Here is a 12008-nt window from a genome sequence, read left to right as displayed (position 1 = left end):
AATTATGAATAAACTGCATTTTTTAAAAGTACCATTAATCATGTAGACTGACAAGTAACTAAACATGTAACACAGTGATCAGTAGAGAAGAAAGAAAATAACCCATTTACACATTTCTAGTTCAGATCAAAATTATTGTTCTGATTAAGGAAACAGTAAATTTGGCCACGTTATTGTCCTGATCCTCCAATTTTCCCTTTTCAATGTGAAAAAATTCAACTTTTTTTTTTTTTTTTAAATAAAAGCAGATGCACACCCAGATATTTCTTACAGTAAGAATCCTCCAACAACCTTTCAAAAGAAACATTTTTTGTCTTTCCTCAATTTTGAGAGCAACTGAACCCACAAACCTGAAGCTCGAGACCCCAAACTAACCAAATGTAATGTTTCCTTAATCAGCACAGTCATTTTTAACTTTTTGTGTGTTATGTTTACTCACAGTTTTGATGCTTGCTTCTTCGACTTGATCCATGATTAGCTTTTCACCGTCGCTCTGCTGTTTTCTCTCTCCTCATGCTTCTCCTTCATGCGTCCTGTCCTCAAATATAATCCAACCTGCCTCCTTGTTTCCTCCTTGACTTGTATTAGCAAAATTTCCAGGTAAATTAAGAGAAATCCAAAAAAGTTTTCCTGTTTCAAAAGCTCTTCCAGTTGCCTGTCTTCTTGTCCTCCTTCAAATGTGCATTTTTTGACTTATGTATTTATTTGAATTCATATTGCCATGACAACATAGCACAGAGCATCATGGTAGTTTAAAGCAGGTGGTTCTGTCCTCTGCAGAAATGCTGGTGTTCCATAGTGATGTAGAAGTATGTTAATAGTCTTGAAACAGACACTCACTGATCCGGTAAGAGCAGGAATTTAACTACAAACCCTCATAGTCCCCATCAGTATTCTTCATTTTGCTCTGCAGCAATGGTCACAGTGGCTGCTTTAAGTACGTTTGCCCCATAGAAATCCACTGATGTTCAGTGAGTCCCTTTGATACATATTTAGACCTTCATAATTTTCAGGGTGCATGAGTGTTATATCTCCATCTCATCCTAAACATTTTACCAACCAACACGTTCTCACTCCCAACTCGTCAAACGTGTGACGCATGGTCAGGCTCCCTCTGCTTCACTTATTGACATGCAGGGTCCTCTCATTGAATACTATAGAGCTCCCTTAACGTTGCTTATTGACGACAAGAGATTGCCGCGGAAGAGCCTGTTGTCCGTATATTTATATATTTCCGAAATCACATTGTAGTGACGTATACTGAACACAATAAATTATATAATGTAAACAACTACCTGGAAAAACAGGTAGAACGATACTTTTGTATCGTTTATTGCATTTATGGAGGGAGTGATGTATGCTGGGTAATGGCACAGCTAGCGACTGGGTGACTTTATTCACCCGCTTCGGATGTTATCAGTCCATACAATGGGCGTTATTAGCACAAATCAGTCCCATAGATATGGGCCATCTCCTGCTAGATTGTTCAGAAGGTTGTTCTCATCCATCCAGATGGAGGATCCAGAATCCACTCTGGCTGGAATCCGGTGGATACAGCAGTGTGTACAGGTAAGACCATTTAAACAGACAGCATTTATAGAATGACTATTAAAAGTCAGCCAGTGTCAGTAATGTTAATGTGCTTATGTTAGTAATACACCGAGTGCTAATATAACAGCTTTAAGATGCATTTGTAGATATTATTACGTGTTTTACCGTCTTTATGGTGCTAGCTTAAAGTTACGGTGTAAACGTTAGCTTATATTGTAGTAAAGCTGTTACTGTTTAAACGATGTTAGCACAGAAATATTAGCTTCTGTCATGACTGATGAAGTTACTAGTTAATAAAGTTTTCAGTAAAGTGTTTAATCGCAGCCACAGATTGACAGCAAATATCTCGATTAGCTTCAGTGCATCTATAATAAATATGTGCAAGTTTCAGTGCTTCGTTTAAACTGTATGATACTTATACTGACCCAAGGTCAGTGTAAAATACAATCCTAGCTGTGTGAACAAAGCCTGGCTCCTTTAATCCTGCATGACAAACCTCAGAATGCAGGTTATTATTACTCTTTCCTGCTGGCACACCTGTCACACCTGAGAGTCAGCTAGAAACTTACAGTGACGTGGACATCATGCAAAGACTGCCAGACTCTGTAATACTGCAAATGATCAGTGACTCATGTTAACACTAAACTTTAAACGGTATCTCTGTGTCTCTCTGTGTGTGCTGAACATTTAGGATTGAGTCAGGCTGCATCAGCTGAAGCTGTTATTTGTATATATCAGTATTTTTTTCATTCAGGTGTGGGGAAAATACGTAAGACTGCAGTGAAGCGATGTACCAGATTAATCCCTGGCCAAAGGTATCGTACTTAAATCAGACTACTGATCCAGCCACATCAGCCTTTTGTGAGGTCTGTTTAAAGTAGACTAAAAATGAACTGCAGGTTCCTGAGAGGTGGACTGTGAGCACAGAAACACATGTTCATACATACAGCTGCAGCAAACTTACATTAATTTTAAATAGATTTGTTACTCTGATGTCTGTCTCTGTGTTTGTCCTCTGACAGACTGGTGACCTGTCCAGGTGTGCTCTACCTATGACTACTGGGACAGGCTCTAGCCTCTGTAAAAGAAATTTTCTGTTATTCTCATTTAAAGTATTTAAGTGCTTATGCATATGCTTAGTTGTGACACTGTTATAGACTGTTCAGTGAAAGTTTCTAAAACTAGATGAACTTACTTCAGCGTCAGCAGTTTGAGAAAACAACTCCCTTTACAGGTGCTGATAAGGCCAAGGGCACAAAACAGCATAACCATTGATCCGTTAGGTTTCATAGCGAGACACGTGAAGTGTGGTAGGATCAGTTTGTAACTTCCTCCCTCTTCCTTGGAATGCATAAAGGAGTAGGAGCACAACTTCTGTGGCAGCGCTGACATGACTGAACTGTGATGTTTGATGTGTGTTGGCGCAGTAATAAATAGCTTGATCACAGCTCTTTCTGTGTTGCAGACTTTATTTAAAAAATTCCACGACACCCCCCACCCTCCCACTGTGAACCTGAATTGAATATTCAGAAGACATTTGTTTAAATAGTTCTACAAATCTGAGCTGTTGGTGTGTCCTTGGATTGTGTGGTAATAATATTAGAGCTAGCAATCTTTCTTACTGAATCTCTACTATGAGTCATGTTACCTGAGATTAATTCTATGTTTACCTGTCAGCCTGGACAAATGTGCTGTGTGAAGGAAATTAAATTAAATCAGATCTGAACTGCATACATTTAAGGAATCTGTTCATATTTAATTGAAATATGAACCAGTGATTTTTTGATTGCTGATTCCAAGAGAGTCTTTGTGGAAATCCTGTTTGGCTTTTTGTTATTTTAATTCTCTTCTCTGTTTTCCAGAACAGTTCTCCACAGTCGCTGTCCACATGGGTCAGTGGGACCAAGAAGCACTCTGCTAATGTGTGGACTCTGACCAGCAACATCCAGCAAGACCCAGACAGCGTTTTCTATCTCCCAGCTGGAGTTTTTTGTTTGTCTGTGACTGGAGAGTCAGATTTTTGTTGAGCTTCACACTTGCAGAGGTAAGTCAGTTTGCAGAGATCCCTCCCACCCTGGCTTTTATGTCCTAGATTTCTTATCTGAAACAGTAATATTTCAGTGACTGCTGCTTATACCACAGGTTAATACACGCTACTGATCCCTGATAGGAGAATCATCAATTTTGGCAACAAAGAAGCCTGGTGGATGTTTGTTTGCAGTCTGATGATGGGACATCATGCTCTGCATCTTCAAAGTTTGCCCCCTCATTATTATTCATACCCAGTAATGTGAAGTATGCTTATATCTACTATAACTGAACCAACCTGGTGCTCTTCATTTATGGAGGCTGTTGAGTCTGAATGTTGGATGTTGTGTATCTCGTGTTCTCTGGGCTTCGTTGTCCTCAGTCTTTTTGCAGGATCAGAAAACAAAACCAGGAGGCGTGTAAATGTTTCTTCTCCATGATGTTTCTTCAAATGTTTCTTCTGGATGATGATAAGACTGTGACACGGGATGCCACCTTTGGTCTTGTGATGAAGCAAAGCTCAGGAAGAAGTGGGATTAAATGGTACCCACATGTGTGCTGCTGAGAAGGATGTACAGGGGCACCTGCAGCCAAATCCAAGCTTCAGGTTAGTTGTAGTTGCAGAACGCTATAGGACTGAGACAGCTGAGGCATCAAATGTTTGATTAAACGGATGAAAAAGAGAAGTTTTTTCCCTATAATTATCACTTCTTAAAATCTGTAGCAACTTCAAGTCTGTCAGCGTGCTGAGCATGCTCAGAATGTGACAATATATTTTTGTTCAATATTTAATTTCTTTCAGTTGCAATTGTTAAATGAAAAAAAAATAGATATATATTCTTATAATTTAGCAAACTAATTTATCAAAAAATATATATACATATATCTGTATTAGTTTTAATAAATTAATTTGACACCTGTATTGAAAATACCATATTGTATTCATACAGAATCAGTATGGTATCATTGTTTGTCTGCTCACTGATTGTTGAAACTAAGAGCTACTTTGATCTGTTTAGATCTAAAGTATCCAAAGTTGAGCTCTAATGTTTCTTCACCCCTGTGTGTGTGATATCTGATTTCCTACATGCTGGCAGAGCAGCAGTTTGTGCTCACAGATGGTGACGGTGTGGAGAGACGGTGGTGTTTCCTCAGAAGAACCAGCAGAGTCACAAAGGACACCAGTCCATCTCACCACCTTGACTTGCTGACTGATGTTCGTCTGCACTGCACAGAGGAAATCAACTGACCGAGGTTTGTCCAGTGACGTGTTATGAAATGTATATTTGTTTTATGCTTACAGATATGTTTTTCTTGACAGAGGCTCTGCAGAGGTTAGACAAAGCAGAGAAAATATGTGCTTTACATTTTACTGTGATTTATTGAGATATTTGTTGCCTGATGTTCAGCAGGAATGGAGAAATAGAATCAAAGGGAGATGTTTTTGATGTTTTTGTAATGATGTAAGTAAATCTTCAATATTATTTATTTGCTTGGTTATATTAGGAGTGTTTCTGAGTGAGGGAGAGAGGAGTCATCATCCAGTTTAAGTGACGTAGATCAGTGGATACACTTGTCTCCCCTTTAAAGGAGACAATCCAAGTCATCCTTAAATGTTAGTGCTTTCAAATACACAAACATTTTTAAAGGACAAAAATGAACATCCAACTTTGACTGTAATACAAAATAAATCTTTGCATGTGTGTTTTCAAACTCTCAGATGGGCAGGATATCAGTCTTGGACTGTCTAACCTGCCGGAGCAGCACTGAATGACCACCACACATGAGCATGTTCCTGCAACATTCAGCATCTGATCTGTCATCTGTGTGCTTCTGCTTTTGGTAAGTAGAGTTACCCAACTCCAGTAACTCTAAACACATGCCATCCATTTCTAACGGCCTGGTTACTTCCTGTCAGTTACTTTAGAAACCATGTGGTCACCTGACCTAACACTGTTTCTTCTTCTTCCCCTTAATGTTCAAGTGTCAAATGTCCAACAGCTGGAGAGGAAACTACACCAGTGTACTGGGATGTTTCAGCAACACGTGCCAGATGCTGTTCCTTCATGGTGACATCACCAGAGACAGCCCCACCCACCTAAGGACCTCGCCATTGATCATGATGATTATAATGATGACAGCGAGCGGAACTAAGACTGTAAAAATCCACGACCACAATTTTTCTTTCTAATTATTAATGAATACTGAGAGCCTCTTTCTGTGTTTTGTCTGTTTTGGGGTTGTTGTTTTTTACCTCATTTGTTACTAACAAAGTTCACCAAACTCACACAGTTTACATTCTGTATGTTTCCATCTTTACCAGCCACACTCTAACTGCATTTAAGAAAATAATCCTTAGAAATCGTCGTTTTTCTCTTTCGTAATTGATGATAATTCAGTGAATATACTGCGCTGCTTCCTTTTATTGCGTCACACATTGCTTTAAGTTTTTCAGTGTCCAGTTATTTTTTACGGCTGTTTGAATTCTCTGTATGTTTGACCCTGTAGACTGTTTGATGGACTGCTTGTCTTCCTGTTTGTTACCGCCGCCTGTTTTTGACTAAAGATTTGGATTTCTGACTTCAACACAGCCTCTGCGTGTCCTCCCTTTGTGTCCTCTTCCTCTGTGAATGTGTTGCATGTGTCACAGATTCATTTTATTAACAGTTTTCACACAGTGAGTTGCATCAGCATTCATCCACAGCACATTTCAGAAGGATTCAGATTAATACAGTGATCTTATAGTCAGAATTATCCTGACAGACTGCCACTGTAAATTATCTTTCATCAGGTAAATTTTCAAATAAAGTTCAGTATTTCAAAGCAGGAGTTATGAAGAATCATACTGGCATTAGGACTAATAATATGTACTTACAAAGTCAAAGTTTTTTAATTATGCTAGAATACTGGAAGACAATCAACTTTTAGTGTTTTCCGCATATTAATTATTCTGAAATAGAGATGGTGACCCTAACCGTACAGAAGCACACTAAACAACTGACAATCTAACAGACATCATTGGCCTGAGCTGTCATGCACAGTGAGTCTGATCCTTTGCTGTGAGAGTCTGACAAGCATGTTTCTGGTCAGTTTGGAAGAAATAATATCACAATGTTGATCTTTTTTTCCAATATTCCTTCTCTTTTACAACATAAACTGTGATCAAAGCTACTTGTGTTCACAGCATGTAATAATACTGACAGTCCAGGGCATTGTGGTCTGTTGAGCTAGGGTTAGGGTTAGCAATTCAGACATATGTAATCAATATTAAACGTCTCTGACGTGGGCCACTGTCCGCAGTGTTGGGAAATCCATACCAGGCTGGAACGAGTCAAGGTAGGTGAGCATCCACGAGAAGACACAGCAGATGCATCCTACTAATACTGACAGGACCAGGAGACTCCAGAAACCGAGCATCTTCTCTTCAGTGCCATCCTCTCCTGTCACCCTCTCTGCCCGCAGCTCTTTGAGTATGGGGTAGATAAGGGCGCAGAGAAAGCCTCATTACTAATTTGTATTATAATTCAATTTTCATGAAATATTCATATTCAGTATTGGTCCTTTTATATTATAACCACGTATCCACCCAGGCTCATGGTGGGGCAGGGCTCTGTCCTGGGATGCTTGAGTACAAGGTAATGTACACCCTGACCAGGTATCCAGTCTGTCAGAATTGTTTTCAATATTTGGTTCAAAAACATGAGTGACAACAAAAATCCAACTAGGATTCTTGCATATGATGAATGAAGTCTGTCTTTGACTGTATTGTCCAGCTGATCCATCAAACCCCCAGCAGGTGAACCTTATTCATGACATAACACGGCAACAATGTAAAAAATTAGACAGCAACAGTCTAAATGTAAAGTGCATTCTAAACTCCTCTTCAATAAATTATATGCAAAGAGTCATTCAGGACTGTAAAACGTGAACTACAGAACCCAGAGTATTCATCATTAAATCTCTGGTTGCTTCATTTTTCTATCTATCCTATATCAGATACTTTAAAGGTTAGGTTAGGTAAAGTTGCATTCTCATGGTGAGGCAAAGTGCTTTATGTGTGTGTGTGCGTGTCATGAACGGCTATAAAAGGCCTATTGTGAAGAGAAAATTGTTAGAAGGCAAAGATACTCAAACTCAGATATCTATTTACATGTACATATACATGGGCGATCCCCCATCACGGTCCAATCTGCTCTGCACCAACTGTGTGCAGAACAGATGTGACCCAGAGGAAAACCGCCCAGGGCTCTTAGCACATCCTTTATTTATACTTCAAGCAAGTTTCCAAGGAAGTAGGAGTGGCATGTTCAGAATACAAAAACATTTCCATAAAAGGAGAGACCTTTAGCTTGTCTGTTGAAACAGGAGATAGCTTGGTATGTATAGAAATTTAAACATTCCCATATAAGGAGAGAGAGAGAGAGAGAGAGACCATTAACTCAGGAGGTAGTATCGTATGTCACCGCATTCCTCTACACATCTGGTTCCACTTTCCTTTCCTGTGGTGGTTCCAACTCACAAGCTCTCCTATCTTAAATGAAGCTACAACTAAACAATAATCACAAAATTAAAAATCTTTCATCATTCCCTCCTGTTTGTAGCTGAAATTAAACAGATACATCAATGTGTTTCAGACACAGACCCTACATTGTGAGTGCTTTCGGTCTGGTCGTCATAAAATGTGTATCATTCAAATATAATCATTCATCACATTAGTTTCATACTCATCGTCTTCTCCTTCCTCCTCGTCTGGCACAGTGACATATGCAACAAGAGATTGGGATATCATTCTTGATACCATTCCTCTTACACAGGGGATAATGCATGTAGTAAAGATACAAAACATGATAAGTATTAGGCCAATAAACATCAAAACCTTAAACATCAATGTTCTCCATGAGCCGCTCATAAACCAATCCCACCAATTACTTTGTAAATTTGCCCAATCGGTTACCTGTGCCTGTTGAACGTTTCTAAGTAATTGTAGAGCATTTGTCATATTATCAGAATGCACATTGTCTGGAATATATGTACAACAAGTTATATTAAACAAAACACACAGTCCGCCCTTTTCTGCCAAGATCATGTCCAGGGCAACTCGGTGTTGCATAACAGTTATTCTCATGGCATCAATTTCCTGATTTTGTTCTTTGTTGATGCTGGTCAATGCATTTAAAAACAGCCCAAAACGATAGTCCAATAGTCAGGAAGTCGCTGTGGTTTAGGACAATTCCTAAATATTGATAACCTAGACTGGCAAAGCTTGCTGCGCATGTCACTTGAGTCATGTTCATAAGTCTGCCATATAATGTAGCATGCTGTGTTGTAGCAGGCATGTGTGAGCATATATATCAATCTTTGCCTTCTGTGCGATTATATATTTTCTATACCAGGCGTTGTTCATCCAGGGATGGATGTAGTCCTGTGTCACTTCAGTCAGGTGTGAGTTGTCATATATCCATGCCCTTCTATGCAAGTTGGCTTCTTGATCCTTTAAGTGCATCAGGGTCCATGCTGTAAGCAGCAGGGCCAAGGTGGTAAACAGAATAATCTTCATGATGACCAGACACACCGATTTACTCTGGTGAGTAGACTACAGGCGAGAAGTAGAAGGCGGGATATACCCAATCAGCCCTCCCTTCACCTGTAGATCACCAAAGAGTCGGGGTGGTGGTGTCTTTAGGTTGTGCTATCACTCACTTCCACTTTTTGCAATGGCTCTGGTGGATCCAAGAGGGCCTCTCAGCGTAAAGTTGTCTTTCTAACAGATTTATCTATTAGTTCACTTGCATCAATTCATGCATCTTTTCACTGAGGTCTGATTCAAACTATCTTACTTCTGATTCTTTCCAAAAATAATTTCACATGTAACAATTTATATATGTGTGTTTTCTATTTTTGTTTACCTCTTTGTTGTGATCTGGTGGACATCTCTAAACACCATCATGAGTTCAGGCTTCAATTTCAACCCAATTATACTCCTCTGGGCTTCACCTTCCCACTGGCCCCTGTACCCTTCTCAAAGTGTCCTTTGTTGTCTTAAATCTCCAGCAAACACAATCTGTTTCTTCTCTGTTTCTTCCTTTTAGATTAAGTCCCAGCCAGGCAAAATATCACATTCAGTGCCTTTAAACAGTTATGTCACACTGTTCTTACCAGCCTGCTGTTAATTCTTCAAGTCCACGATGTTCCGTTGGTCTTCATCAGGAGATTGACTGTCCTTTGAGCTTCTTCTCAGGATCGGGACAAGTGGGAGGTCAAGCTGTAAAATTTTAAGCCAAACTTTGGCTTGTTTTCTCCCAATTATGTTGATCTATGGTTTTGCTGCTATGCTCGAAATCCTAGGTTGAGAAAAGTCCACCTTTATTTATTTGTGACCTATATTGACACACTAAACCATACCATTAATATCATTTTCATTTCTTTTCTTAAAGCCTCCATTTGCTTCATCTGGCTAGAGTCTGTCTCTTCTGTTTTTCTCTCTGGGTGCTCACTCCCTCTATGGGCATGCAAAGGTCCTGTCACACACACACTTCCTGTTACTCTCTTTTGTGTTTCTACAGGCTAATCAAACTCATTTTGTATTTACAATCTACAAACCCTCTGTAATTCTACTAACTTTTAATCTAAAATGTAGCATCATTCACACAATAATTTCATATTCCTCTCACACACACTGCCTTTTAAATAAACTAAACTCTTTGCATTTTTATCTATTTCAGGCATTTTCTGAGTCTCTGTTTTATGGTGCCGTTAGTTCTCTCTACTAACCCTGCACTCCATAGATGATAAGCACAGTGATTTCTTATGCTGAATCCTAGTGCTTCAGAGACCTTACTGATCACATCATTGACAAAATGTGTCCCATTGTCTGATCTTATCAGAGAAGGGATACCATATGTTGGAATAAAATGATTACATAAACATTTTGCAATGGAGATTGCCTCTGCTTTTTACTGGATATATCTCTGGTCAGTTTGAAAACACATCTATGATCACTAAGGTATATTTTGATCCTTGACATTCATTCAATTCAATAAAATCCATGTGGATGGTGTGGAGAACTGGCCTCTCTTAGGTCTTAAGTTTCCTTGTGAGTTGTGTTTTTGACAGAATAGGCATGTTCTTACAAATTTTTCGCTGAAGTTTCAAAATTTATAGTGTAAAAGTGTGTATTGTTTATCTATACTATATTTCCCTCCTGTTGACACATGTATTACTTCATGTGTCACTACAGCCGCTGTCCTGTGTAACGACTCTGGTAATATTGGTTTTCCATCACAGACCATTAAGTCATCTTTCAGTTGTGCTCCACATTTCAGCCACTTGTTCTGTTCAGTGGTTGTTGCAGCTTTTTGTTCGGTTTTTAGTACGTCAAGTGGTATTTGTGGGCAGTAGTCGGATACTAGTAGCTCTGCCGATTGTTGTGCAGCCTGTTTTGCTGCTTGATCTGCAAAATTATTTCCTTTTGTGACAATAAAATTGTCTTTTTGATTTGCTGCACATTTGCAAAGTGCCAATTGTTTTGGCAAGCTGATCACTTCCAATAAGATTTTTAATAAGCTGCCGTGTTGCACGGGGTTATCCGTAGAGGTGACCATACCTCTATTATGCCAAATTTTTGCAAAGTGGTGCACTGCTGAAAAAACAAACTGGCTGTCAGTGTATATATTTATATCTTGGCCTGCGTGCAATTCATATGCACATATGACTACATACGTGCAGCTGACTCTTTTACTGCCTCTGCTGCGGCTACACAGGCTTGCACATGCAGGCAGGCCTGACGCTACAGAGTCTAATTTACACGAGTCTAAATTTCACCAGGAATGTTAACAGGTGTTATTTTTCTCCAAATGCCTGTGTTATCACAGCTTTCATATAACCTGCTCCTCTATCTACACGTAAGTAGAAAGGCTTATCATAGTCAGGCAGTGCTAAAACTGTATCTGTCTGTAATGCCTATTTTTAAATAACTGAATGCTTCTTCTTTCTTCTCTATAGATGCAACATTATATTTTCACTTAATGCATTTTTAGATCATTTCTAGTTTTTCAAAGAATTCACCCATCTCACACATCTTACATATTTCAAACTTTGAAGTTAGGGTTTTTTATATATATATTTTTTTTTAAACTTTGAATTGCCCACAATTCTAAAACTAGGCATTTATAAATCATATGCCTAATCACTATGTGTCACTGTGATCCACAAGTATGGTCACAAATTCGTTTCCAAATCAACAAAATAAAATAATCAAACAAAACAGAAAACATACATGAGTCAGGACACAAAAAGAAAAATGCTGCTACTGAAACAGAGCAGAAGTGTGAGGGAAAAACTGAGCTCACAGACAGCTGCATGTATTGGCTTTTATGCAGCTTCTGCTCTAAAAACAAACAAATAAAAATAAAAGAAAATGTGTAACATGC

The 12008-nt window shown here is 38.9% G+C and overlaps 1 long non-coding RNA gene across 4 annotated transcripts; it reads left to right on the top strand.

Annotated features, from left to right (window-relative positions):
- The first annotated feature begins 242 nt into the window (after positions 1-242).
- Positions 243-6660, top strand: LOC146364222 (uncharacterized). 4 transcript variants are annotated; one of them, XR_014799007.1, is made up of 5 exons: positions 243-4186; positions 4677-4833; positions 5086-5194; positions 5300-5421; positions 5564-6660. It is a non-coding gene; the product is annotated as an uncharacterized LOC146364222 (long non-coding RNA). The 4 variants fall into 4 exon arrangements; XR_014799006.1 differs by having other exon boundaries at positions 715-1569; positions 3414-4186; positions 5086-5421; positions 5564-6374; XR_014799005.1 differs by having other exon boundaries at positions 250-4186; positions 4682-4833; positions 5086-5421.
- The last annotated feature ends 5348 nt before the right edge of the window (positions 6661-12008 follow it).

Source organism: Perissodus microlepis, chromosome 20, assembly GCF_051167445.1.
Source record: "Perissodus microlepis isolate ML-2025 ecotype Zambia chromosome 20, ASM5116744v1, whole genome shotgun sequence".
Classification (NCBI taxonomy): domain Eukaryota; kingdom Metazoa; phylum Chordata; class Actinopteri; order Cichliformes; family Cichlidae; genus Perissodus; species Perissodus microlepis.
Note: the sequence above shows the minus strand (reverse complement) of the source record. Positions and strands in the feature narration are given on the sequence as shown.